The sequence below is a fragment of the Schistocerca gregaria genome, chromosome 2 (assembly GCF_023897955.1).
Source record: "Schistocerca gregaria isolate iqSchGreg1 chromosome 2, iqSchGreg1.2, whole genome shotgun sequence".
Taxonomy (NCBI): domain Eukaryota; kingdom Metazoa; phylum Arthropoda; class Insecta; order Orthoptera; family Acrididae; genus Schistocerca; species Schistocerca gregaria.
This window is the reverse complement of record NC_064921.1, coordinates 559,039,741-559,066,055: the sequence shown is the minus strand read 5'-3', so window position 1 is coordinate 559,066,055 and position 26,315 is coordinate 559,039,741.

Here is a 26,315-nt window from a genome sequence, read left to right as displayed (position 1 = left end):
GATTGTGGCGCTCACCTGCACGGCGCCAAACACGCATACGACCATCATTGGCACCGAGGCAGAAGCGACTCTCATCGCTAAGACGACACGTCTCCATTCGTCCGTCCATTCACGCCTGTCGTGACACCACTGGAGGCGGGCTGCACGATGTTGGGGCGTGAGCGGAAGACAGCCTAACGGTGTGCGGGACCGTAGCCCAGCTTCATGGAGACGGTTGCGAATGGTCCTCGCCGATACCCCAGGAGCAACAGTGTCCCTAATTTGCTGGGAAGTGGCGGTGCGGTCCCCTACGGCAATGCGTAGGATCCTATGGTCTTGGCGTGCATATGTGCGTCGCTGCGGTCCGGTCCCAGGTCGGCGGGCACGTGCACCTTCCGCCGACCACTGGCGACAACATCGATGTACTGTGGAGACCTCACGTCCCACGTGTTGAGCAATTCGGCGGTACGTCCACCCGGCCTCCTGCATGCCCACTATACGCCCTCGCTCGAAGTCCGTCAACTGCACATACGGTTCACGTCCACGCTGTCGCGGCATGCTACCAGTGTTAAAGACTGCGATGGAGCTCCGTATGCCACGGCAAACTGGCTGACACTGACGGCGGCTGTGCACAAATGCTGCGCAGCTAGCGCCATTCGACGGCCAACACGGCGGTTCCTGGTGTGACCGCTGTGCCGTGCGTGTGATCATTGCTTATACAGCCCTCTCGCAGTGTCCGGAGCAAGTATGGTGGGTCTGACACACCGGTGTCAATGTGTTCTTTTTTCCATTTCCAGGAGTGTACAAGCAAGCCAAAAACATATGAGAGGGAATATGTTAACGGGCAGGGACCACAAAAGACAGGGGTCACTGGAAGCAAGTACGAAGGACGTGAGAGCGGACGATATGGACGTGTGTTCATCAGTTAGAGTAAATTTGTAACTCTGTATTTCATGAACTGTTATATGTATGATGATTCTGAAAATTATTTAGGTAAATAGATTTTTTCTTCGGTATCAAAATCTTTCATTTGCTAACTATACCTATCAGTAGTTAGTGCCTTTAGTAATTAGAATCTTTTATTTAGCTGGCAATATTGGCGCTCGCTGTATTGCAGTAGTTCGAGTAAAGAAGATTTTTGTGACGTAAGTGATTCATGAAAGATATAGGTTATTGTTAGTCAGGGCCATTCTTTTGTAGGGAGTATTGAAAGTCAGATTGCGTTGCGCTAAAAATATTGTGTATCAGTTCAGTGTTGATTAGAATAAGTAAAGAGAAAAATGTCTGAGTATAGTTCTTCTCGGCTGTTTGAAAATCAAATAAAGTAAGAGGCTTCTCAGCACAGTAATTTATAAATTTTTGTAAGGGGGTGTTACAAACGTTTCGCCTCTAAAACAAACAGCGTCCATCCAAATAGAGCCGAGATTGATTTAATGTATGGCATGTAAGCGACGTTGTTGTGTCACAAAGAGCAAGGGGGCACCATCTCTGAATCAATTGTCCAGGACATTCACGAGATTATTTTGAAGAAGAGCTTGTGCACATTTTATCCCGTACGTATTTCCTCGCAAACAAAGACAAACGCACACGGACGTCAGCCGCGACGTGACTGAAACGCATAACCTGACAATTCTCTTCTGTAAAAAGTCATCACAAACGACGAAAATTGGTATATTAATACGAACCTATCACCAAACGAGAACACGCAGGGATTCACAAGTAGCGTCAACGATATGACGAAATAACCGACATCATAGCCGAGATTTAAGCCGATGTGGCGCGCAAGAACAATTACATTGTACAGAAGGACATTTCTGACAGTTTCACGTGCTTGTATGAGCGTTCAGTGCGCTGTACTCAAATGGGGGGAGGGGGAAACTATGTGGAACCTAAAGCAACAAAACCACCATTATAACTTTTCTTTTTTTTCTTTTTTTCAACATCGCAACCTCGTTTTGTTTTTGGACTGACGGGCGGGGGTATAACACCAGCACCAACCGTAGTGATACTTGATTAACTTCTCATAGTTTGGATTGAAAGTCATATAATATTTCTTAAAAGACATAATAGTCGCTGTTGACTGTATACAGTATTTATTGTTACTATTGCAATTTCGGTCTTACGGCCATTTTCAAGTAACACTGCGAAGTTACATTCTGTCAGAATATAAAACTATCTGACATGAGTGCATGTCGTCAAAATGGAGCCTTTTGATTGTGAGAGTCCCACCAGATCTCACAGTCGAAAGGGTGTATTTTGACGACGACATGTGCTAATGTCAGATAGTTTTATATTCTGACAGAATGTAACTTTGCAGTGTTACTTAAAAATGGCCGTGAAGCCGAAATTGCAATAGTAACAATAAATATTTTATACAGCAACGGCGACTATGATGTCGTTTAAGAAAGAACGTAGTGATACTCTTAGTTAAAATGGCTCTGAGCACTATGGGACTTAACTTCTGAGGTCATCAGTCCCCTAGAAATTAGAACTAGTTAAACCTAACTAATCTAAGGACATCACACACATCCATGCCCGAGGCTGGATTCGAACCTGCGACCGTAACGGTCACGCGGTTCCAGACTGTAGCGTGTAGAACCGCTCGGCCATCCAGGCCGGCTGATACTCTTGTAAGTGAATTATAGTGGTAGAGGATCGAAACCGTACATTTACGTAGTTTAGTGGCACTATAATCGATGACAGCACTACGGTATTACAAGCCACTGCAACTTGTGCACAGGGTACTAGAGAGAAGAAATCGTAAGAAGACGACAGACAGTCTATGTACAGCGACTACGCTTGGAAGCGCCATTCACAAGCGGCCCGCCTGTTGCGGACGAGCGGAGCATCGCTTCTTGCGGCGGTATCGGCGGCTGAGACACGAGACATGTCCCGCGGAAGGCGACCGCCGTGAGAAGCGCCGTCCGGAATGCAGCGGCGGGCGGGCGGGGCGGCTGCCGCAGCCGCTGCTGGCCGCGCTGCCGGCCGTGTTGCAATTCTGCGGCGAACGCCGACTCGCGGCGCCGGAGCACGATCTGGGGACGGCCGCACTCTATTTCACTCTTTCGCTGGCACTCGACTCGTAATCATCAAAGGGGGCTGCTGACAATCAAACAGCTTGCGGACATTAATAAAACCGACAAACTGCTGGGACGGAATCCTGACTGGAGATGGTGGGGTGAAGGTCCTATAATAATGTGTCCGGAAATACGTCCTTGCAACGGCAGATGGCGTTGACGAATGAAAATTTCAATACTTGCATCAGGATTCCAATCATCATTCACAACGAAAAGAGATGTAATTGAAAGTCTAGTGGAGAGAGCTAAAAGTATCCGTACACCGAGTTAATACATCTAAACCAGGCTTTTGAGGAGAATGGGTACTCTAGTAAGGAAATAAATAGAGTTTTGCGATCGAACAACAGGAGGTCTAAGGACAACGATAGGAAACAGCGATGGAAGACACGGTTCCTCTACCCTTCATCAAAAAAAGTGATCGGCAAGATTCTAAAGAAACATGACGTTCGACCGAATTTCAGACTAACTAAGAAAATAGGCCAAGCACTTCGTTCCGTTAAGGATAAACGTCCCCCCTCTGTCTGCAAGTGGTGTATATAGGATTCCGTCTACGCGTGGTAAGGTCTACATTGGAAATATAAACAGAAGTGTGAATACACTGTTGAATGAACATAAAATTTGCCGACTAGGGATTATGTGTATTCTGCTTGACAAACGCTACTATACCTATTTTCCTCTACGGGAAGGATTTTGTCGATGATGTTTGCACCAAACCAATTGTGGGATTTGGTTCGTCAATGCTCTTTACCGACGAAGCAACCTTTACCAGAAGTGACATCATCAGTTTGCATACTCTTCATCTGTGGCCTACACACAATCCTAGGGGAATGTTTGAGGCGTCTCATCAGCATCGGTTCAGCATCAACTAGGGGCCAGGGATTCTTGGCGACCACGTACTTGGCCCTGTTATTATTCCACAACGCCTCGACGGCGGAACGTACCAGCAGTTCCTGCGGTATACTCTGCCTGGGCTGCATGAGAATATGTCTTTGGCAATACGATAGGTTATGTGGTTTCTGCATGACAGAATGCCATCCCACTTCCGCATTACAGTTCGCCGACACCTTAAAATGTTCCCCGGACGTTGCATAGGACGTGGACGCCCTCTAGCATGGCTTGCTAGACATCGGACTTAAACCCCATGAATTTTTACCTCTGGGATGCATATGAAGAGTGTTGTGTATGCCGAACCGGTTCCTCATGTGCAGATTCTTCTACAGAGTAATCACGGCGACGCTGTTCGGAGAGAGGTCGGTGCGTGCGGAAGACTGCAGCAGTGCATGATGTGCCGTGTGAACGCGTGCATTACGCCCTATGGCGGCCACTTTGACGTGAATGCGATGATGTGATGCAGCTCTGTACTGTGTCCCGGGGCAGTTTGTTGCTACTGGACACACACTGTCCATTTCCGTACAAATGTTTGTAGGACATTTTCCCCCCGACTTCCAGTCGGGAATTAATCCTTACAATTTGTCGGTTTTATTAATATTCACCGTGTAGGTTTCAGTATTGCAGAATTTTAATATTCCGGAATCATTTACTTCTTCCAATCTGTTCCTTCAACCATGCATGCAATCATGGCTGATGGAAGAGACATTGCAAAAAAAAAATAATAATAATAAAATAAAATACAATCCATACTGGCAATACTGACGATACCACTAACGTTGAACACGTATTTGTCTCATTAACGCTCTTGCCGAAATCCAGATAAAGGAGCAAGCAACTAGGGCGTAGACACTGTGGCATATGCAGGTTTGGCTAGGTCCTGGAAGCGTGCACAAATCACCAATATAGTTACTGCTCGCGATTAGTGGGGAATCCAGGTTCGACTCCCGATCCGGCAGAAATTTTCATGTACTGCCAACAGGGATTCCTGCAGTATCTAATGTAGCTGATGCCAAAATTATTTGCTATTGCTACAAATATTTCGGAAGTCCAGCATCAGTCTACTGCTGTCAGACGTCGGGTTTATCCTTGCTGGAAAAGCTCTCTCTCTTTCATAATATACGATGACTGGACATAAAAAATACACGATTTGTCACAATTCATGGTGTGTGTTTTATCCTTAGTGTAAGTTAATTTAAGTTAAATTAAACTGTGTGTAATTCTATGGACCGATGACCTCAGCAGTTTGGTCCCGTAGAAGCTTACCACAAATTTCCAAATATTATTCCTTGATTTCTTAACACGAGTCGTACTGACTTCTTCTCAACAATGTTCTCGCAGCTTCCTCTCCCCGATTCTGTGCAGTACCTCCTCATTTCTTATGTTATCAGCCCACCTAATTTTCAAAATCCTTTATAGCACCACATGTCAGAAGATTCATCTCTCTTCTTTTCTGGTTTTTCCACAGCCCATTATTCACTAGCATACCATACTGTGTTTCAACCTTCTTCATATTAAGACCGGTAACTAGATTGCAAATGCCCTCATAGCCTTTCATACTCTTCTTGTTCGTTGGCTAGCTTTATTTACCTCCTTCGCGGTCCTCGGTTCTTATGTTCATCGCCACTCTCATTTTTGCTACTCCTTCTTACTTTTGTCTTTCGGTTTACTCTCGCTCCAGAGACTATTGCATTCAAATTTGAAAAATACCTAAGAATACCAGCCAACCGGTTGCATCGGTTTTCTGTATACCTTGACCAGGTTTCGTCACCTCTAAGGGTGACTACATCAGAAGATAAGGTAATTACCTAAAATGAATTTGTCAGATTAAGCTCTTATCTAATAAAAGTTACATTAATGTAAACCAGTGTAAAACAAATAGTACTTACATGAAGAACATATCGTCAAAAATGTACAGTGATTTAAGAGCTGAGTTGTTCAAATCATACATTAAAACATATAACATAATGTTCTTCAATAAGTAACACATTCTGTAATTCTTTTTCTCCTTCACTAACAACAGCAGTGTCATTGGCTAGTCTTTACCCTAATCTTAAATCCCAGTCTTGAAACTCTCTCTTTTTTTTTGTCATTGCTTATTCGGTGTATAGCCTGAATTGTAAGGATGAAAGATTACATCTCTCTCTTCCTCGTATACCTTGTTCAATCCGTGCACTTCATTCTTGACCTTCCACTCTAATTTATCACACTTGTTTCATATAAGTATTGAAGGGGTCAGTGTTGTAATGCAGGTCGGTATTAGAGTCTGACGACTGATTCTACAATCACGCGAAGTTATTCGCACTCGAAACAGCCATAAGCAGTTTTCCAGAATATCTATAGTTTTTGTTGTTGCTAGACATGAGGCCGTGTTGTCCCCAGTTCCTTCAAATAGGAGTGTTGCGACTTAAATGGTGGCAACTATTTATTAACGCCCGATACAAAAGATTTATATGTTTGCATCTCTTACTGTCCTTCAAAGTGGTCACCAGCGTTGTGTAGAACCCTCTTCCAGCGATGTGGAAGTCGTAGTATACCGTTAGCAGAGCCTGTTCTGTTGATTGTGTGTTGGAGCGGTCTACTGCCTGTCGAATTTCTGGAACAATTCTGAAGCGAATGCCACGAAGTGGTTCCTTCATCCTCGCAATCAAATCAAAGTCACAAGGACTTAAGTCCGGGGAGTATGGTGGACGGTACAGTACTTTCCAGTCCTATCGACAGAACAGAGCAGCCACAGCTTGCGCCGTATTCACCCGCGCATTGTCGTGCATAATGATGGGTGAGTTGCGCAGAAAGTGTCGCCGCTTATTTCGCAAAACTGGTCGCAGGTGATGCTCGATAAACGAACAGTAATACTGTGCACTGACGGTCTGCGGTGGAGGAACGTAATGTGTTAGGGTAACACCATCACAGTCGTACACGAGAATCACCATAACTTTAGACCGCTCCATTCGCACTATCAACAGAACAGGGTCTGCTAACGGTATACAACGCCTTCCTCATCGCTGGCAACGGGTTCTACACAACTCTGGTGGCTACTTTGAAGGACAGTAATAGGTGCAAATATGTAACTCTTCTGTATCGGCTGTGTATAAATAGTTGCCACTATTTAAGTTCCAACCATCGTATTTCTGGTGCTACAAGTGCACAATCCCGATCACGTTAATGTGTTGTGGTGTTCGACGTCAACGTGCAATAACCGCTCACCGGCGGCAGGTGGCAGCGCTAGCAGCGTAGTGGGTCGGTTGGGGCTGGGTTGGGAGAAGGGGGGCAGACGCGGGAAACAGTGTAGTAATGCCAAGGGTGGAAGCATTTCTGAAACGGCTTGGTTTCTAAATTGTTCGAGTGCCGCCGTGGTTAGAGTAAACCGTGCATGGCAAAACGACGCTATCCAAATCCGGCGTCGAGGCAACTATGGTGCACCTTAGGCCATAGGTGTGAGCGACGGCGGCGGTGGTGTGTACGGGCGAATAGACGTGCAGTTGTTGAACATCTGACCACCCATATGAACCAAGGGCTACCAAAACTGTCTCTTCAACGACGTCTGTTTAACGACCATCCAGCGAACGCTGCTGCGTATGGGCCTCCGCAGCAGACGCCTTTTTTATGCACTCATGCTGACTGCTGGTCATGAGCGATGATGATAGCATTCGGACGCCAGTACCGCAACTGGAGATCCAGTGAGTGGCGACAGGTGGTGGCCTTTTCAAATGAATAACATTTTATGCTTCATCAGCCAATGGCCCTCCCCTTGCATAAATCTTAGGAAGTGTACAGGGTGGAGGAGGGAGTGTTATGGTCTGGAATACGTTTTCCTAGCATTGCTAGGTTATTTCAGCACTCCGGAGGGTACAATGGATCAACACAAGTATGCACCTATCCTTGGGGCCATGTCCACCTCTAAACGCCGTTTGTTTGCTTTTTCGGCTCGGCTTCATCCACCAGCAGCAAGAAGCAAAGTGTCACACAGCTCATCCGGCTGCTGTGGCCGAGTGGTTCGAGGCGCTAAAGTCCGAAAGCACGCGTCTGCTACGGTCGCAGGTTCGAATCCTGCCTCGGACATGGATGTGTGTAATTAGTAACGTTTACTTAGTTCTAAGTCCAGGGGAGTTATGACCTCAAATTGCAAGTCCCATAGTGCTTATAGCCATTTGATTTTGAACCACACAGCTCACAGTGTACATGCGTGTTTCGAACTACGCTGGCCACGAGACTCCGCGGATTTAAACCCAACCGAGAATCTGTGAAACCGCCTCAAACGGAGTGTTCACGTCACATATCCTCAACCGCGAATTTAGCGTACCTGGCCACGGCACTGCAGTCAGCACTGTTCCACAGCCGCGTCGGTACGTTCTAGAGCCTCAATGACTCTCTCCCTGCACGACTCGCACTGCTCTGCGCTGCGTAATGTGGCTTTTGACGGATAGTTATATTAACGTGACTGGACAGTATATTAATGTTAATCGGAATATACTGTTAATTCTTCAAGTAACAGAATTTTATGGCAAGCAAGATGTTCATGTTTGAAATTCTCAGGAAAATGGTTGTAAGATATAGAGAAAGAAAGGAAATATACTTGAGACACTTCAGACAGCTCTGCAACAGAAATTATATATATTTCCTTATTCCAGCTTTAAACTATGGCATTCACTTTTTATGTACTGTCATCTTTTACTGATATTACGAAAATTATTCCGGAAAAATCAAGATTGCAGGTATTGGAAACCAACAGAAACTACCACATTTTTAAGACAGGTAAAATTGTTAAGACATTAGTTTTAAATTTTTTTTAAATTCCCAACATCTTACAGCATTGTACTGTCTGGCTTTTTCTGGGTCTTCAAATCCCATGAAGGTGGCTTGCTTTTTCTGAGTCCCACTTCCACTATCAAGGGCGGCATGAGAACTGCCTTCCTCCTGTGAATAACTTCCCTATGGCTAAACTGGTCATCAGCAGTTAAAATATTCTGCTTTCTTTTCCATTTGAATGGTAAACACCGTCTTCGTTAAAAGTGGCAGACTTGCACCATCGTTGGTCGTTCGTTCCTAGTTCCCCCACTGAGAGATTTGATGCACACACTGATATTTCGAAAGGCTATTCGAGACGAACGGAATTCAGATTGCCGACCAAACATGAGACGTAGCTCTCTCGCGGGTTCCCAGATCACCTGAGACAAATCCCAGGGTTGCCCTTTGGAAATGACGACGTAGATTTTCTGTTGTCCGACCAAGTTTTTCGTCATTAATGACCTAGTCTTCGGCGGTGCATTAAGTCGTAAGACACCGGCCTTATGCTAACCTTCCGTATGAACTTTAGTGGTGTAGAATGACATGTGTGCACTGTCATTTTTGATTTTTTGGAGGCCACTCTTACCCCCTATGTATCCCCATACGGCCAGAAGGGCCAAAATTTCAGTCGTGAGTCGCGTAACAGCTCAGTTTGCGGATTACATGATGCGTCGTCATGTTGAAATGGATCGACTTCACATCCTTGAGAGACCGCTTCCCCTTATGGCTTCCAGAGCCCCTCGACTGTCTCAATGCAGCATTCGCTGTTGATGCTAAGAGTCTCTCACAGAGACTTGAGCAGTATAATTCATTTAACTATCCAAAAACGATAAGACTTCCTACGCTTATTGTTATATGTTAAACGTCTTTGGCCTTGAAAGACATGGATGACAATGTTCCATTAGAGCCATTGTCCACTCTCGGATATTAAATGTACGCCCATATTTCGCTGCTCGTCATCAATCCTAAATAACTAGTGCTCATTCGCTTAGATCGCTACAAGTGGAGGTGGTGGTAAGTTCCGATGAGACCAAACTGCTGAGGTCATCGGTCACTAGGCTTACACATTACTTAATCTAACTTAAACTAACGTACGCTAACGGCAACACTGACGCCAATGCCCGAGGGAGGACTCGAACCTCCGACAATGGGGAGCCGCACAAACCGTGGCAAGGCGAAAAAATGGTTCAAATGGCTCTGTGCACTATGGGACTTAACATCTGTGGTCATCAGTCCCCTAGAACTTAGAACTACTTAAACCTATCTGACCTAAGGACATCACACACATCCATGCCCGAGGCAGGATTCGAACCTGCGGCCGTAGCTGTCACGCGGTTCCAGACTGTAGCGCCTAGAACCGCACGGCCACAAAGGCCGGCCGTGGCAAAGCGTCCAAGACCGCGTAGCTGCGTCGCGCGTCTGCTGCAAGTAGATGATCTATATCTACTTGCATATGATTTGACGATCAACAGCTGTATGAAATATTACGCCAAATTATTCGCTGAAAGCGAAATTTTATGATACCAGCTGCGGTGGGTATAGATGAATTATACCGTTACGATATGGAAGTTTGTGCTGGATCGAGATGTGGGCAGCAACATGTGTTTTTATCGGGCTGCGGAGCGCGCACGGATAGCCAAAATGGACTCCATCCCTTCTCGACTACCGCCCATTGCAGTGGCGCTTATTTTCTCATCGCTTTCGAACGTGAAGATTCTTTTCGTTGGCTACAGTTACACCCACGGGGATCTCCCGTGCACCGCCTACCCCGCGATGTCTACCGCCTGATGATGAGAGGACGCAACCGGAATCTGATCGAACGACAGCTTGTCCTGTGGTCTGACGTTAAGTTCACCAACTTCAGCTTGACTCCAACTTCCTGACGATCTGGCGTCTGGTGGTCAACCAACGAGACACGGCGCGGTAACGACTACATGTCATTAATGTGGCCAACTCTCCACTCTGCCAACAGCGTCGTCTGCCTGACACGGATGCCTATAGCCTGGAATGCGGGTCTTCTGCGGAGGTATGGCTGTTAATGACAAAAACGTTTGGCCTTCCTCTTTACATGGCGTCACGCGCAATGGTCTCACAGCCACTTTCTTTTGAAACGTGTTTCCCTAGCTCTATGACTAATGCCGTGACATGGATCAAACGAATCTTCATATCTTATCTGTTCCAAGACGGTAATAGCATTCTTCATTTTTCGGCTTTCTTGTAGGAAGGTTTTACTCGTCTTCAACACCACCTGTGGTTTCGAGAATTTCATGCCTATTTTTTTCAAGTGTTTTCTTGGGCCCTCCCGCAGCTGAGGTGTGTTAGGCATGAGAAGATAAGTTTATTGTGAGTTTCTGATGCTCAGCAGAGGAGCAGTGACGGGGATATAAGGAATTTTTCTTCGAGGCGCATACAGATGCTGACGTGCGTCCTTCTTCTCTTTTCCACCGGTGCAAAATAAACATTGCCGTTTACCCCTCTTTACCTATAAAAATATGTTAAGCCGCCCGCTGGCAGTAAGCGGGAAATCCGGGTTCGACTCATGTCAAAACTGGTTAATCCAACTATAGAATTGCAACTAAGATCATGAAATTTACCATCAGAGCATAATTTTGAATCTCTATGCCTCCATATACACCCTAATCTCTTACATTTTCACGATCAATACGAGAGCTCGAAGACGAAGACATTTCTTCTGTAGGTGGATTACATTGTAATCATTCAGTTGATCTACTTGTGTTAGCTCTAAATATGTAGAATTATTGCGCGTTTTAAGGTGGTGCCGGTTTATCTAAATTTACGATCCACGAGGAAAATTTCTCAGTTTTAGTTTTATTTATTTTTCACTTATTCCTATTTAAACGTGTTTCGGAAACATCAAATAGGTAGAAGACCTCGGTCACCGATATTTAAATTAATTGAGGTAGAAATTAACTGTAGGTACGAGAATGAATGGAGTCTTAGAAATGGAATCTGAGATCCTCTACTCCCCAATGGGTTAGTGCAATAATATTACTTTCATTGCACGGAAGTCAGCTCTTCCGTGGCGATTCTATTTTATTTACTCTCTAGGTATTGATGGTTACGAATATTTTAAACATCAAGACATAAATAGCAAACACTGGACGGCAGTTACAACAATATACTAGTCCATTTTGTCAGTACCACAATTTCGCTGAGTCTCGTCCGTTACACGTGTAAGCGCTCTCTTCACTTACATTCCATAAGCGATAGCTCTGTACGAGTTAACTGCACTGGTAGCGAAGTAGCTTGGTCGACAAATCCGATAAAGTTTTTCGACTAATATTCTAAGGAAATTACTTGTAGATACTGGTAGCCTTGATTGCTTTACCCAAAGGCAAAAGGTTAAAATGTCGCAACTCTGTTGCAACTGATCAATGCACATTAGGAAACTGAAATTGGAAAATCCAATTCTGGACTGATCTTAAACAACACAAACAGTCCCAGTTTAACAGCAATGAACTCAAGCACGTTATTAACGAAACGAGCTTGCGAGCAGCAACAACAGTGTCTAGGCTTCTAGTAGGATAAATTTGCCGACCTTTAGATCTGATAACGACTAACACATGCTGCGATGGTCAGTGTTTAGCATTTTGTTCACACGGGATAGGGTCACTGATCTCGGAATATTTGAATATGTGCTCAAGTCCTCTTGTAGTTTGTATCTGACGAGCTTTGACTGTATTTATCCGTATTGAGGAGTGAAAACATCGTTCCAGATGCAGTTGAAAGTGGTATCGCGGGACTTGTTTCGCTTATTGGAAGCTGGTGGAAGTAAAAATGTAGGGAAACAATTATTCATAGGCAGGGCGTCCAAAACACACATTTTTACCATATTTTATCAGTGGAATGCGAAATTGGGTAACAGCAAGAGCAATACCAAAAAAAAAGAAAGGGAAAGGAAACTTTATACTTTGAATACTTAGTATTTATGAATGCAAAATACACAGGTGGGCAAAACTTAAGGATGACAGTAACTTTCGTATGAAGTGTCACTGCCAAATAACATATCTCGATTAAACGCTGACCATACATAGAAAGACTACTAGACTATAGCACAGACGGTAAACGAAAGAAAAACTCTCTGAAACCAAGAGAAATAACTTATTCAAAGCCACACCGAAATCACCGGATATGTGGTGGTCCCTTGGACATTAGGAAAGGAAGGACAAGTTGCTGACACGGTGTGTCTTCACGACGGGACGTGTATTCATGCTGGGTACAAAGTTGGTAAGGACTTCTTGTGACAGGGCGTTCCACTCCTCCGCCAGCGCTGTTGTCACCTGTTGGATGATCGGTGGTGTACGTGAGCGTGCAGCAGTGCGTCTCCCCAAAGCATCCCACACGTGATCGATGGGATTAAAATCGGGAGACCGGGTCGGTCAGTCCATTCGCCGAATACTTTCTTGTTCCTGGAACTCCATTTGTGCTGCTCGATAGGTTTGTGCACTGTCATTCATAAAAATGAAGTCGGAGCCGAAATCATCTCTGAAAAGACGAACAAGACGAAGGAGAAAAGTGTCACGATAACGCTGACGTTAATTGTTCACAGACTTGGAGGTCTGTAAGTCTAAATAACATTACGCCTCCAACACCATAACACCGATACCACCAAATGAATCGTGTGTCCCTAGAGCATTAACTGTTTTCACCTCTCGCCTTGAAGCTCTGTAATGCACTCAAGAAAAGTTGTCGAATATGATCGTTTTGTGTTATGGCGTGAGGAAGCATAACGTTGCACCTCGGTGTACCGTCAGGAATTGCGGCGACTTCAGTGTAATTACTGTAGTTTATTAAAAGTGTCGTTTCTGTTCGCCTCATTCCGGATTTGTTTCAGCTGCGATACTGCAACAGTCTGTGCAAGATACATCGAGCTATGTTACATGCCAGTGAAACATCATGTGAAAGCGGCCTGCGCCCTTCAATGCTCCCGTTCTGATTTTCGGGTGAGGAGTACTCAGGAAGATGTAATTGGAAAAAAAAATCTGCTGTTCTACTTGTCGAAGCGCAGAATTTGATTAACAGGTAATATAATAATCGTACTCTACCATGATACCTTTACACACTGTCTAGTCACATTAATGTTACCAACAGTCAAAAGCCTGAGTAGCTACGTTTTGCAGCTTGGGCAGGAGCGATACGTTTCTCGGTTGAGAAAACAAAGCACCAACCGCCCTATCAAGGTGGACCCAGAGATTCTTGATTTGGTTTACTTGTGAATCCGGGTTGTTAGGTGTCCGGGGAACTTCCGCAATGTCACCCTTGTGCTCTTCGAACCACGCACGTACAGTGCGAGCTGCGTGCCTTGCAGAATGCCAAGATTACCCAGGGAAAGTCAGGGAAACATTTGCGAGTCCGTAACGTGTTTTCTAACAGACGTTTCATGCCTTAGACGGCAAAGTCCTTCTGTCCAACGGCGCCCAAAATGTGATTCATCTGAAGAGGCCACCTGTCGCCATGCAGTGGACGTCGAGTTGCAGTAGTGGCGTGCAAATTCGGCGACAAACAGCAATCGGATTAGATGAATGAACCAGGCGCCTGTGGCGGAGCCTTATATGCAGCAGTGTTGCCTTAACGGTCATTGAAGAGACACTTCTGGTAGCCCATGGGTCAGTTGCTCAACAGTCCCACGGCTATTAGCCATCACAAACCCGGGCTGAGGTTTTTCACCCCCGCCATCTACGGCCCCTGGTTTACCCTAGTTGCCTCAGCGCCGGTTTTGGGTAGCACCAATTTTTCAGACACGGTGCACTGTAACCACGGCGGCACACGAACACTTTATAGACTTAGTCGTTTCGTAAATGCTTCCACCCTTCGCTAGAAAGCCAATGGTCGTGCCGTTCTGAACGGAAGATAAATCGCTCCGTAAGTGCAGTACGATAACGACTGCACAGTTTCTCGTCTCTCCCTCCCCTCCTTCCCCCTCTCACCCCCCCCCCCCCAACCCACCCACCCCGCTGCGCACAACGACACGGATTACATACACTCCACTGCTACTGCTCACACCTGCTACCTGTTACTAACTGTGTGTAACCTATTACGTTCCTTCAGAGCCACACTAAATTTATACTTAAATATAAATCTTGATGACTATATAGAGGCTATGTCCAGAGTCTAGAAACTTAAAAAAACTTTAAAAATCGAAAAAAGTATCTAATCTACGAGGCTGTATATAGTAGGTAACGTGGCAACGCTACAGTCTGCGGAGCTACCAATGACTTCGCCCCACACGACGAGGAAAGTGACATGTCCAGGACACGACACAGCGCCATTAGTGTTACGTGGGGCGACATGAAGAGAGAAAGCCGCCCCGGGGCGGTGCTCCAGAATCGGCCTCGTTCCATCAGCCGTGGACGTTCCGGCGCGCCCGCAGATTACGCAGCGCGAGGCGAGGCGCGCCGAGACCGGCCGTAATTGCGAGCGCCGGTGCCGCAATAGTGGTCGAAGCGACGCGATGCGACGCGCCGCTGAAAAAGAGATCGCCACGGCACGCAAGAAGGGGGCCGGCCGGTGCCGTCGTGGAAACCGCAGACCTGCGGACGGCGGCCATCGGCGCGCGACGGTGTGTTTAAGCGCAGGGGAAGAGGCGCTGCCTTTTTCCGCGCCCTCCGGTGTTTGCCTTTTCCTTTTTTGCGGCGAACGCGACGGGTCTAGCCGGACGAAAAGTGGTGTGGTGCGGCTTAGGCCCGGGGCCACAGCCTGTCTCGTCTCTTTCGTTACAGGCCACGCGAGGCGACGCGACGCGACGGCGTCGTCGCCGGCAGATTTCACTTTTGGCGGCGGCCGCCCGGGGCGGCGCAGTGGCCTCCTCCGCCTTTCACTGGGAATTTGAGAAACCCAGCCGCAGCCCGGGCGGTGGCGATGTAAATGCGGCCGCGCCCTGTCCACTTTGCGCCGCCGGGCTGCCGGTGTTGGGTTGCCGCAGAGGTGGAGGCGGCGCCGTGTGTGAAGGCGGCCTCACCGGCGCTCATCGGCAACTGGACACCACTACTGCTGTTGCTTCAGCCAACCTCTCTCTCTGTGCTGTGGAGGCCCACTGCCAGCTTGCTGGTAGTTCGTGTCAATTTTACCTCTTTTGAGTCAAACGGATTGGAAAATGGCCAGATTACGTTTGAAGTGTGCAAGATTCCCTCGCTTCTAAACTGATACTGTTATTACTCAGCTTATCAGCGAGTCCGTAGAGGGTGGTATATGTGACGTACAGTATAACTGGTCAGCATTTCCACCCGGAATTTGCGAGTGTAGTCGGACCTTCCTTGATCCGTCTTGGTGGGTCGTGTCGTCGGATTTCCTCCTACCTGTGCCCCGTGCAGCTCTCGTAAATGTCGTCCCGTGCAGATTCTTCATTGGCGCATTTGATGTCTCTGTCCGTGGAAGCTAATTATCCGAAATTGCTGTCGATCAACTTTGGGGTATCTATTTACTCGAAATTAGCATTCAGAATGCCGTAATATCACTTTTATTCCTGTTAGATGAATAATAAAACACTCATGTCACAAACTACTCGTACCGAGAGTATAGCTACCATTGAACAAGACAGGAAGAGCTCTTAACGCCGACTGCCGACTTCGGCGGCAGTCCGTATCTCTTACTAGTTTCGTCACAGTTTGTGGATTCCCGATCAAGTTCGTAATTGCTAATATATGCATTTGTTAATGAACGGATGTGAATTTTAACGAGGGAAAATTATGATAAATACTAACATCCAGAGGCTCCTCCAAGTATGCATGTTGTCATAAACGACTTTAATTTTTAAATATAAATAAACAAAATCGGTGACTTTGGTGCCAAGATGGCGGTACTTACCGTCATGTATATTTCTCAGGCTGACGCTCGTTGCTACGGTCCAGCGCCGAGCCACACCCCACTACGCGCGACATACGGTCGCTTCGTCACCTAGCCAGCCAGTGTGGGAAATGCTCTGCGACTCATGGCCGGCTACGGACTACAGCACTTCCTAACTATCATGAATACATCAATAAAAGACAAAAATTTATTAAAACTGGTAAAAATGTCTTCCTCACATAAGAGGCACCTTACAAATGGACTCATTATAATGGCTACACAAAAATGGTTCAAATGGCTCTGAGCACTATGGGACTTAACATCTTAGGTCATCAGTCCCCTAGAACTTAGAACTACTTAAACCTAACTAACCTAAGGACATAACACAACACCTAGCCATCACGAGGCAGAGAAAATCCCTGACGCCGCCGGGAATCGAACCCGGGAACCCGGGCGTGGGAAGCAGGAACGCTACCGCACGACCACGAGATGCGGGCAATGGCTACACCCATTGCCACATTGTCTGCCTGTCCATAAGATACAGAGCGCCACACTAAACGACTCCTGGGCTCCCGCTGTATCGTAGCACAAAAATTGATTAATGCAGAGTAATCATATTTTGGGAGTACACTTGTCTAGGTAACGTATTTATGTGATTACCAGGACAAGATCATAGGTTAATGTAAGCGCGATATAAGCCATAGAAAAGGTGAAATGCTGGTACATTAATAATCAGTTTAACCACCAGAATGCATCTATTGTGTAATACAGAATTTGTGGGATGGAGTTCCATGTCTGTTGCACTTGGTCGGTAAATACAGGGACGGTTGATGCTGTTTGTGGACGGCGCTGGAGTTGAATCCGATGATGTCCTACATGTGCTCGATTGGAGACAGATCTGGTAATCGAGCAGGTCAAGGCAATATGTCGTCTCAGTAGAGCGAATTGGGCTACAACAGTGAACTGTGAGTGAGCGTCATCTTATTGGAAAACGCACCCTGGAATGTTGTTCATGAATGGCAACACAACAGGTCGGATCACCAGATTGACGTACAAACATGTAGTCAGATGCGTCGGATAACCCCAAGAGCGCCCTTGCTGCCATACCAAATCGCACCCCAGATCATAACTCCAGGTGTAGGTTCAGAGTGTCTAGCAGACAGGCAAGCTGGTTGCCCTCAACTGTCCTTCTATGCAACACACGGCCATCACCAGCTTTCATCAGAAAACGCAACAGGCCTCCATACCTACCTCCAACGAGATCTCGGTTGACACCAATGAAGTCGCAAATTGCGGTAGTTTGGTGCCAGTGGAATTCACACAACGAGGCGTCTGTGTCGGAGCAGTTCTCCAAGTAACTTACTTGTAACAGTTCGTTATGTTACTGTGGTGCCAAAGGATGCTCCAATTTCTGCTTCAGTTGCAGTACGATACGCCAAGACCATACGCCGAACATAATGGTCTTCCCTCTCGTTAGCGCCACGTGGCCGCCCGGAGCCCAGTCTCCTTGCAACTGTACATTCTTGTGATCCCCGCTGCAAGAAGTCATGTACAGTCGCTACGTTCCTGGCACGTTTTTCTGCAGTATCGCAGAAGCAGTATCCAGCTTCTCGTAGCCGTATTATGCAAACTCGTTCAAACTCAGTGAGGTGTTGATAATGGCGTCTTTGTCGCCTTAAAAGCGTTCCTGACTGACTCAGCTCTCCGCGTCCAATCTCATAGATAATTAACGCTCACGGCCGTCACAGCGTGTTTTTAAAGCAAACTTAATTTGTATCCTCACAGCGACGTAACTAGAGCCAGTCTTACGCGACTGGCGCGAAATCTGAATGGACGTCGTCTTTCAGATTCACAAACAAGCCTACCAACATTCGTTTATGTCGCACTACTCAGCCTTGCTGCTGCGATTTGTTTCAGTCAGTTATTTAATTTACTGACTAAACGACAAGCAATAGCCATATAGTAATTAAAATAACGTATTTTTAACCACGTTCTGTTTATTTTAAAACCCCAATGTATACCGGTTGCACTCATGGACCATCTTCATACGACGTCTGTCAACATCGAATCTGCGGAGACATATAATAAACACAAAATTAATACAACCTAACAAGAATGTGGGTATAACAAACGTATATGTACTTACTAGGCGCAAACCGCTCAGGTAAAAGCGTTTTTCGTTTTACAGTGGTTAATGTAAAAGGGACGAAATATCATGGAGGAACATATACACGTGAAACAATGAAAGGCAATTGTCTACATCACACCATCACAGGTGATAATACCTGTGATACATCCGCTGGCGTTGATAGTGTAACTTTTTAACAACGAACTATACATCGATTGAAAATTTCTGACGAAGATACACTGTTTGCCGTTTTAGACGTCTTGGTGCTACTTAAGAGCGATGTCATGCTTTGACATACGGTGTTTCAAAATTTTTTATTTGCAGGCTGCAAGTTGCCACCATCCGACACTAACGAATGGCGTTCTCAAAAAAATGGTTCAAATGGCTCTGAGCACTGTGGGACTTAACAGCTGTGGTCATCAGTCCCCTAGAACTTAGAACTACTTAAACCTAACTAACCTAAGGACATCACACACATCCATGCCCGAGGCAGGATTCGAACCTGCGACCGTAGCAGTCGCACGGTTCCGGACTGCGCGCCTAGAACCGCGAGACCACCGCGGCCGGCGAATGGCGTTCTCAAGACCTTAATAAACCGATCCTATGCCCCCTCAGATGCCGGTAGTTTGCAAACGGAATTGGAACATCTGCAATCTGTATTCCTGAATAGTGGATATTCGTCTCACCAAGCATAGAGAATGTAATAGATGTACATACGACGACTAAGGAATAGGATCAAGCCTTCAAAACAAATGCGTATCTGTCGTGTACTAGAAATGCTTCCGAGGAAATAGGCAGAATATTAAGAAGACTTCAAATTAATGCAATCCTACTTCCTCCTTCCAAAATCTTCAAAAGTTTCTTGGGGAATGGCAGCTCATTCTTCACGGATTGTTGCACTCAGGAGACGTCTGTCGGCGAGGCCTGTCACGAAATCGGCGTTCCAAGACATTTAAAAAGTGTTCTATAGGCCTGGGTTCAGGACTTTGTGCAGGCCAGTCTATTACAGGGATGTTATTGTCGTGTAAACACTCTGCCACTGTCCGTGCATTAAGAATATGTGCTCGATCGTGTTGAAAGATGCAATCGTCATCCCCGAATTGCTCTTCAACAGTGGGAAGCAAGAAAGTGCTTAAAATATCAATGTAGGCCTGTGGTGTGATAGTGCCAGGCAAAACAACAAGGGGTATAAGCCCCCTACATGAAAAACATGACCACACCATAAAACCACCATCACCGAATTTTACTGTTGGCACTGCACACGCTGGCAGATGACGTTCACCCGTCATATCCCATACCGACACCCTGCCTTCGGATCGCCACATTGTGTACCGTGATTCGACACTCCATACAACGCTTTTCCACTATTTAGTCGTCCAATGTTCATGCTCCTTACAACAAGCGAGGCGTCGTTTAGCATTTACCGGCATGATGTGTGGCTTACGAGCAGCCGCTCGACCATGAAATCCAAGTTCTTCTCCCCTAACTATCATGGTAGTTGCAGTGGATCCTGGTGCAGTTTACAATTCCTGTGCGATGGTCTGAATAGATGTCTGCCTATTACACATTATGACCCTCTTCAACTGTCGGCGGTCTCTGTCCGTCAACACACGAGGTCGGTCTGTGTGCTTTTGTGCTGTAAGTGTCCCTTCACGATTCCACTTCACTATCACATCGGAAACAGTGGACCTAGGGATGTTTGGGAGTGTGGAAATCTCGTGTACAGACGTATGACACAAGTAACACCCAATCACCGGACTACGTTCGAAGTCCGTGAGTTCCTCGGAGCGCCCGCCCCATTCTGCTCTCTGACAATGTCTAATGACTACTGAGGTCTCTGATATGGAGTACCTAGCAGTGGGTGTCAGCAAAAGGCATCTAACATGAAAAACATATTTTTTGGGGGTGTAAAATTTGGAAATTTGTGTTAAGGTCTTATGGGGCCAAACTGCTAAGGTCATCGGTCCCTAAGCCTACATACTACTTAATCTGACTTAAAGTAACTTACGCTATGGACAACACTCACACCCTTGCCCTAGGGAGGACTCAAACCTCCGACGGGGCGAGCCATACGGACCATGACAAGGCACCCAGACCGCGCGGCTACCCCGCGCGTCTTTGAGGGTTTCCGGATACTTTTGATCACATAATGTATAGGTGTATAGCACGATCTTGCTCTGTGGTCCCGAACTGTAGATAATTAACCCTTGAGCGGTAAAATAAAATTTTCTGAGGGGTAAAAACTATTCAGTCGTATTTTGATCAAGAACCTAAGTTATTGTTTAAAGATTGTTACTGCTATCACAGGTCTACCCCCGATGTAGATTGTTAGCTTTATTTTCTGAGGAGTTATATATTTCACTCGCACTGCACTCCGAATCCCTTCATCTTTCTACGAAAATTGTTGTTAGAAATAAGCACTGCGAATTGTGGCATTGATTCGTAAGTTCGCGGTTTAATTCTTACAAGAACTAAATATCATTTATCTTTCTGTCTCTTAAAAATAAACGCGTTCGAAAAAAATTACTTTTGTTTCGGCACTTTAGTTAATCGCTAAAGATAATGATTTGAGGGAGGAGGTCCTAGTTAACATCTCATTCCAGTCAGTGGTAATGGAAACCATCGACCTAGATGGTCATCCAGGTAGTCCAGAATATTTTCCTGTTATTCGTCAATTGTTGTTCTCATATCTGTGTAGAATCTTCCAAAATTTGACCCTGTTCGGTATATATATATATATATATATATATATATATATATATATATATATATATATATATATATATATATATATCCGCTTTGTTAAACCTGAAGTAATTTTTTCCCCCACTTCAGGGGGAATGGGGGGCAAGAGGGGGCACTTGCGCCCTCCTTAAAGCTGTCTTTTGATTCAATAAAGACTGTTCTCGAATTCCTAGCAGTAATTGTCTGCGACTCCACTAAACTTCAGGTTTAACAAAGCGGATCGTAATGAGAAATACTGGAGTCTTAGCAGTCACTGTAAATTGTGTTATGGGTATGAGTGCACATATTTCTACTGAGGGCTGAGGACAGTGGAGTGAGCAACATTACATCAGTATTTACTTTATCTGCAACCTCGTAATTATGGCTTCTACGAGTAGTATGTCTTTGTCTGGTTAGTACCTACTAGTGTGAGTTGTGTTGTTTTTGGGGGAGGAGATAAGTCAGCTAGGTCATCGGTCTCATTGGATTAGGGAATGAAGGGGAAGGAAGTCGGTCGTGCCCTTTCAAAAGAACCATCCCAGCATTTGCCTGGAGCAATTTAGGGAAATAATGGAAAACCTAAATCAGGATGAGCGGACGCGGGATTGAATCGTCGTCCTCCTGAATGCGAGTCCAGTGTGTACTGGTATGAGTGCCGCAAGCAAACCATTCTTGTTTATTGTTCCCTGGGCAACAGATCAGGTACTGACGTATGGATTGGTGGACGCAAAACGGAATGCCTTTACTAGCAGACACTGACCACCACACGGGGTAGTTACGTTCGTCCAGAAGACAGCAGGTAGTAATTTATGTTTTTGCGGTATGAGTGTTAGATACAGAGAGAAAACAGCTAACACACTGAAGAAGGTACACATTAAGATATCAATGACAGAAACATCTGTAACTATACCCCTAACACCCTATATAGCGTAAGTTTTCTTAGTTTACGAGAAAACAAGCCGATGTGCGGCTGTGGTTTCGACTCTGATCTGCAATCTGGACTGATACGAATCTTTACAGAACCGTGCCGAAACAGTATTCGGTATTTTTCTGTCTTACCTCGCTCATACCTGACCAAGGTGTAGACGGGAGTCGATCCAACACTCATGTACGGATCCCGCCGTAAGCAATAAACATGGCAGCAATACACTCGTTAATAAACCGTCACGAATTCTTGTAAAGACGCCCTCTACCCTTATCCACATCGGAATCATAGAAGTAATTACTATTTGTCTGTGGAAAAAGAAAATCCATCGTAGGTTGCTGATTCCGCACTCAGTTTTACACGACACAGGAATCGTAGAACACCAGGAAAAAAAACGGCCATGCTATGTTGTACATCTACAGGTGTTCCAAAACACACTGGTCTAAAAACGGAAAGAATATTTTCTGCTTTAGAAGGGGAGCGAAAAAAGTCTCAAACTTCAACGTCTACAAAAATAAAGTTTAATGTTCATTTATGTAAGATAATTAGTCCAATAACGTTAAATGCGTCCTACTGTGTTGACTCTAGCAGAGGACACATGGCAGCCCCTAGTGACTTGCACTTCAGTTGGATTTTATTTTAATTCTATCTGACGCTATCAGGTATGACCATAGCTTTCGTATTTTTTGGTACGTTATACTGTAACATTTAGTTTTAATTCTGTCCGAAGAAGGTGTCCCTTGTGACACCGTAACATAGGTCACAAATAAATTGCGTTCGCTACTGAAGGCTGTGTTTTTCAAAATTTGGTATTATACAACAGTCGGTGATTGACAGCCACGTTAAAAAAATTCTTTTTTATTTGTTTGTCTGTCTGGATTCAATCTGTAGCAGAAAATTAGCACCTCAAGCCACTAACACCCAAACATTTCCCGCCGTCTGCGGTGGGTGATGTGACTGGATGGATACATTTAAAATGGTGGTGTGCTGAAGAACGAGATCATTCGGAACCAGTGGTATGAATGCTGAAGTATGTTATATGCGTAGACAGGGCGGTGTCATACAACTGCACTTGTAATGTGAATGGTTAGGGATTCACATCTCCGCCCAGGCGCGAAATAGCAATTTTTCCGCATTTTGTATTTTATAGAATTCCTGCGAAATCTATACGCATTTTTAATGTCTTATGTGGAGACTCGACGCTGACAGTATCATGAAATTTAATTTTTATTTCGTTTGAAAGTTTTTCTGGACTCATCGCTTTAACAAATACCGCATGAACTAGGTTTGTGCTTGTTACTAGTGGAAGTTAAGTGACTATGACGGCTTTGAAGCCTTATAAATCTTCTACAGTTAAGGCGGAAAGCATCCATCACGCCCTTTTGCGGTGCCCCTCTGTCTCACGAGTTGTTTTTCGAGACTCAGAGTGATGGATTCAGCGTAATCGACAGAGCGTTAAAACGACCTGGATTTTGCGCGCTCACCGCTTGAACGGTGTGAAATCATTGCGGTGGTTGGCAGTTTCCAGATTCCCTCCTCAGCTTCTTTCCGCTTCATGGTGCTTTTTCTTGTCTCGCCAGTGTTCCCTCTTAACTAATTCGCTGCACTCGCTAAATCTAATGTAACTCTTATCCACCTACTACTGAAGCCTTTATAATGAAGTAACATATTCGACTCTACTCTCATTACCTACTTACTTCCCTGGTCCCAATGAGAAGATTCTTTATTATTTACTGTTGACAGACTTCAGTGTTTTATTAATGCAGATAGGATAAATGGTACCTCGTATTCTGCACAAGAAAGTGTAGGGCTGAGTTTGTACCTCGCAGATGATCGGTTAGAGCTGTTTAAGCAAACGAAAAACAACTGTATATTAGGCCCGTACCTTGCTGCTCCCAGTTTCATATTCTGTCTCGTTTCCTTTAACGAAGGTTAACATATTCAGGCTTAATATATTTCTTATTATATATCAAATCAATTTTATGAAACACATCAGATGATCAAGTAATGAAAACCTACGTTCACGATAAACGTGAGACGGTCATTCTAAGAACAATGCCTGCCGTCTGTTTTGAAAACTGCGGATGTACAGAAAATATCATAACTAAATAAAGTAAAGCAAAATTTTACTTATGTGAACTGTTGTTGTTGTTGTGGTCTTCAGTCCAGAGACTGGTTTGATGCAGCGCTCCATGCTACTCTATCCTGTGCAAGCTTCTTCATATCCGAGTAACCACTGCAACCCACATTCTTCTGAAGCTGTTTAGTGTATTCATGTCTTAGTCTCCCTCTATTTTCACCCTCCGTGCTTCCATCTAACACTAAATTGATGATCCCTTGATGCCTCAGAACGTGTCCTACCAACCAATCCCTTCTTCTAGCCAAGATGTGCCACAAATTTCTCTTCTCCCCAGTTATATGCAGTACCCCATCATTAGCTACGTGGTCTACCCACCTAATCTTCAGCATTTTTCTTTAGCACCATATTTCTCTTCTTGTCTAAACTATTTATCGATCATGTTTCGCTTTGATACATGGCTACACTCCATACAAATACTTTCATAAACGACTTCCAGACACTTAAACCTGTACTTGTCTTCTTCAGAAACGCTTTTCTTGCCATAGCCAATCTATATTTTATATCCTCTCTACTTCGACTATCATCTGTTATTTTGCTCCCCGAATAGCAAAATTCATCTAATACCTCAAGTGTCTCATATCCTAATCAAAGTCCCTCAGCATCACCTAATTTAAATCGACTACATTCCATTATCCTCGTTTTGCTTTTGTTGATCTTCATCTTATATCTTTTTTTCAAGACACTGTCCATTCCGTTCAACTGCTTCTCCAGGCCCTTTGCTGTCTCCGGCAGAATTACCATCTCTTCGGCAAACCTATAAGTCTTTATTTCTCTTCCATGGATTTTAATTCCTACCCCAAATTTTTCTTTTGTTTCCTTTACTGCTTGCAAAATATACAGATTGGACAACATCGGAGTTAGGCTACAACCCTGCCTCACCCCCTTTTCGATTACTACTTCCCTTTCACGACGCTCTTATAATTACTGTCTGGTTTCTGCCCAAGTTGTAAACAGCCCTTACGCTTCCTATTGTTTACCCTGCTACCTCTCTGTAGTGCTTGGTTAACGTTATCAGCTGATGGCTTGTGCTTACCGACGGCCGGCTTCTGTCCTGACAAGAAGACGCGCTGGTAAACCGTCTGCAACGGAATGCGTAATGTAATTTTGATACCCGAGTGTTAAAAGGTGGCAGTGAGCTCAAGATACAGTAAGTGATCAAGGATTCTTGTTTCATCATTTCCCAGAGTAAAATTGGAGGTTATTCACTTCGCCGACAAGTATGTAAAGTTAAAATTTAATTGGTTAAATTTTGATAGTAAGAAACAGTTGTTGTGTTGCTTAATTGGGTTGTCGAGTTCAATCTGAAAGATCATTGTCTTTAATAACAAAAACTCAAAGCATCAATTTCAGTGTTATATTTTAAGGAACCGATTGTTGTGTTGCTCAATGTGGTTGTTGATTTCAAACTGAAATTATCTTTACTCTTGTTACTTACGTAATAGCGCTTAAGGAAAATTGACGTATTAACCTGTAGTTCAAACTCTCTGATGCCGGAGTTTCAGTAACCTTATTGTGTCATAGATGGGGCTGGATTTTTGTTTTTTAATTTGGGAATTTGTGGTAAGGTCTTATGGGACCAAACTATTGAAGTTATCAAATGGTTCAAATGGCCCTGAGCACTATGGGACTTAACTTCTGAGGTAGCGCGGTTCCAGACTGTAGCGCCTAGAACCGCTCGGCCACCCTGGCCGGCTGTTGAGGTTATCGGTCCTTAAAGTTACACACTATTTAATCGAACTTAAACTAACTTACGCTAAAGACAATACACACACCCAAGCCCGAGCGAGGACTCGAACCTCCGACGGGGAAAGCCGCAGGGCCCGTAACAAGGCGCATCAGACTGCGCTGCTATCCCGCACGGTC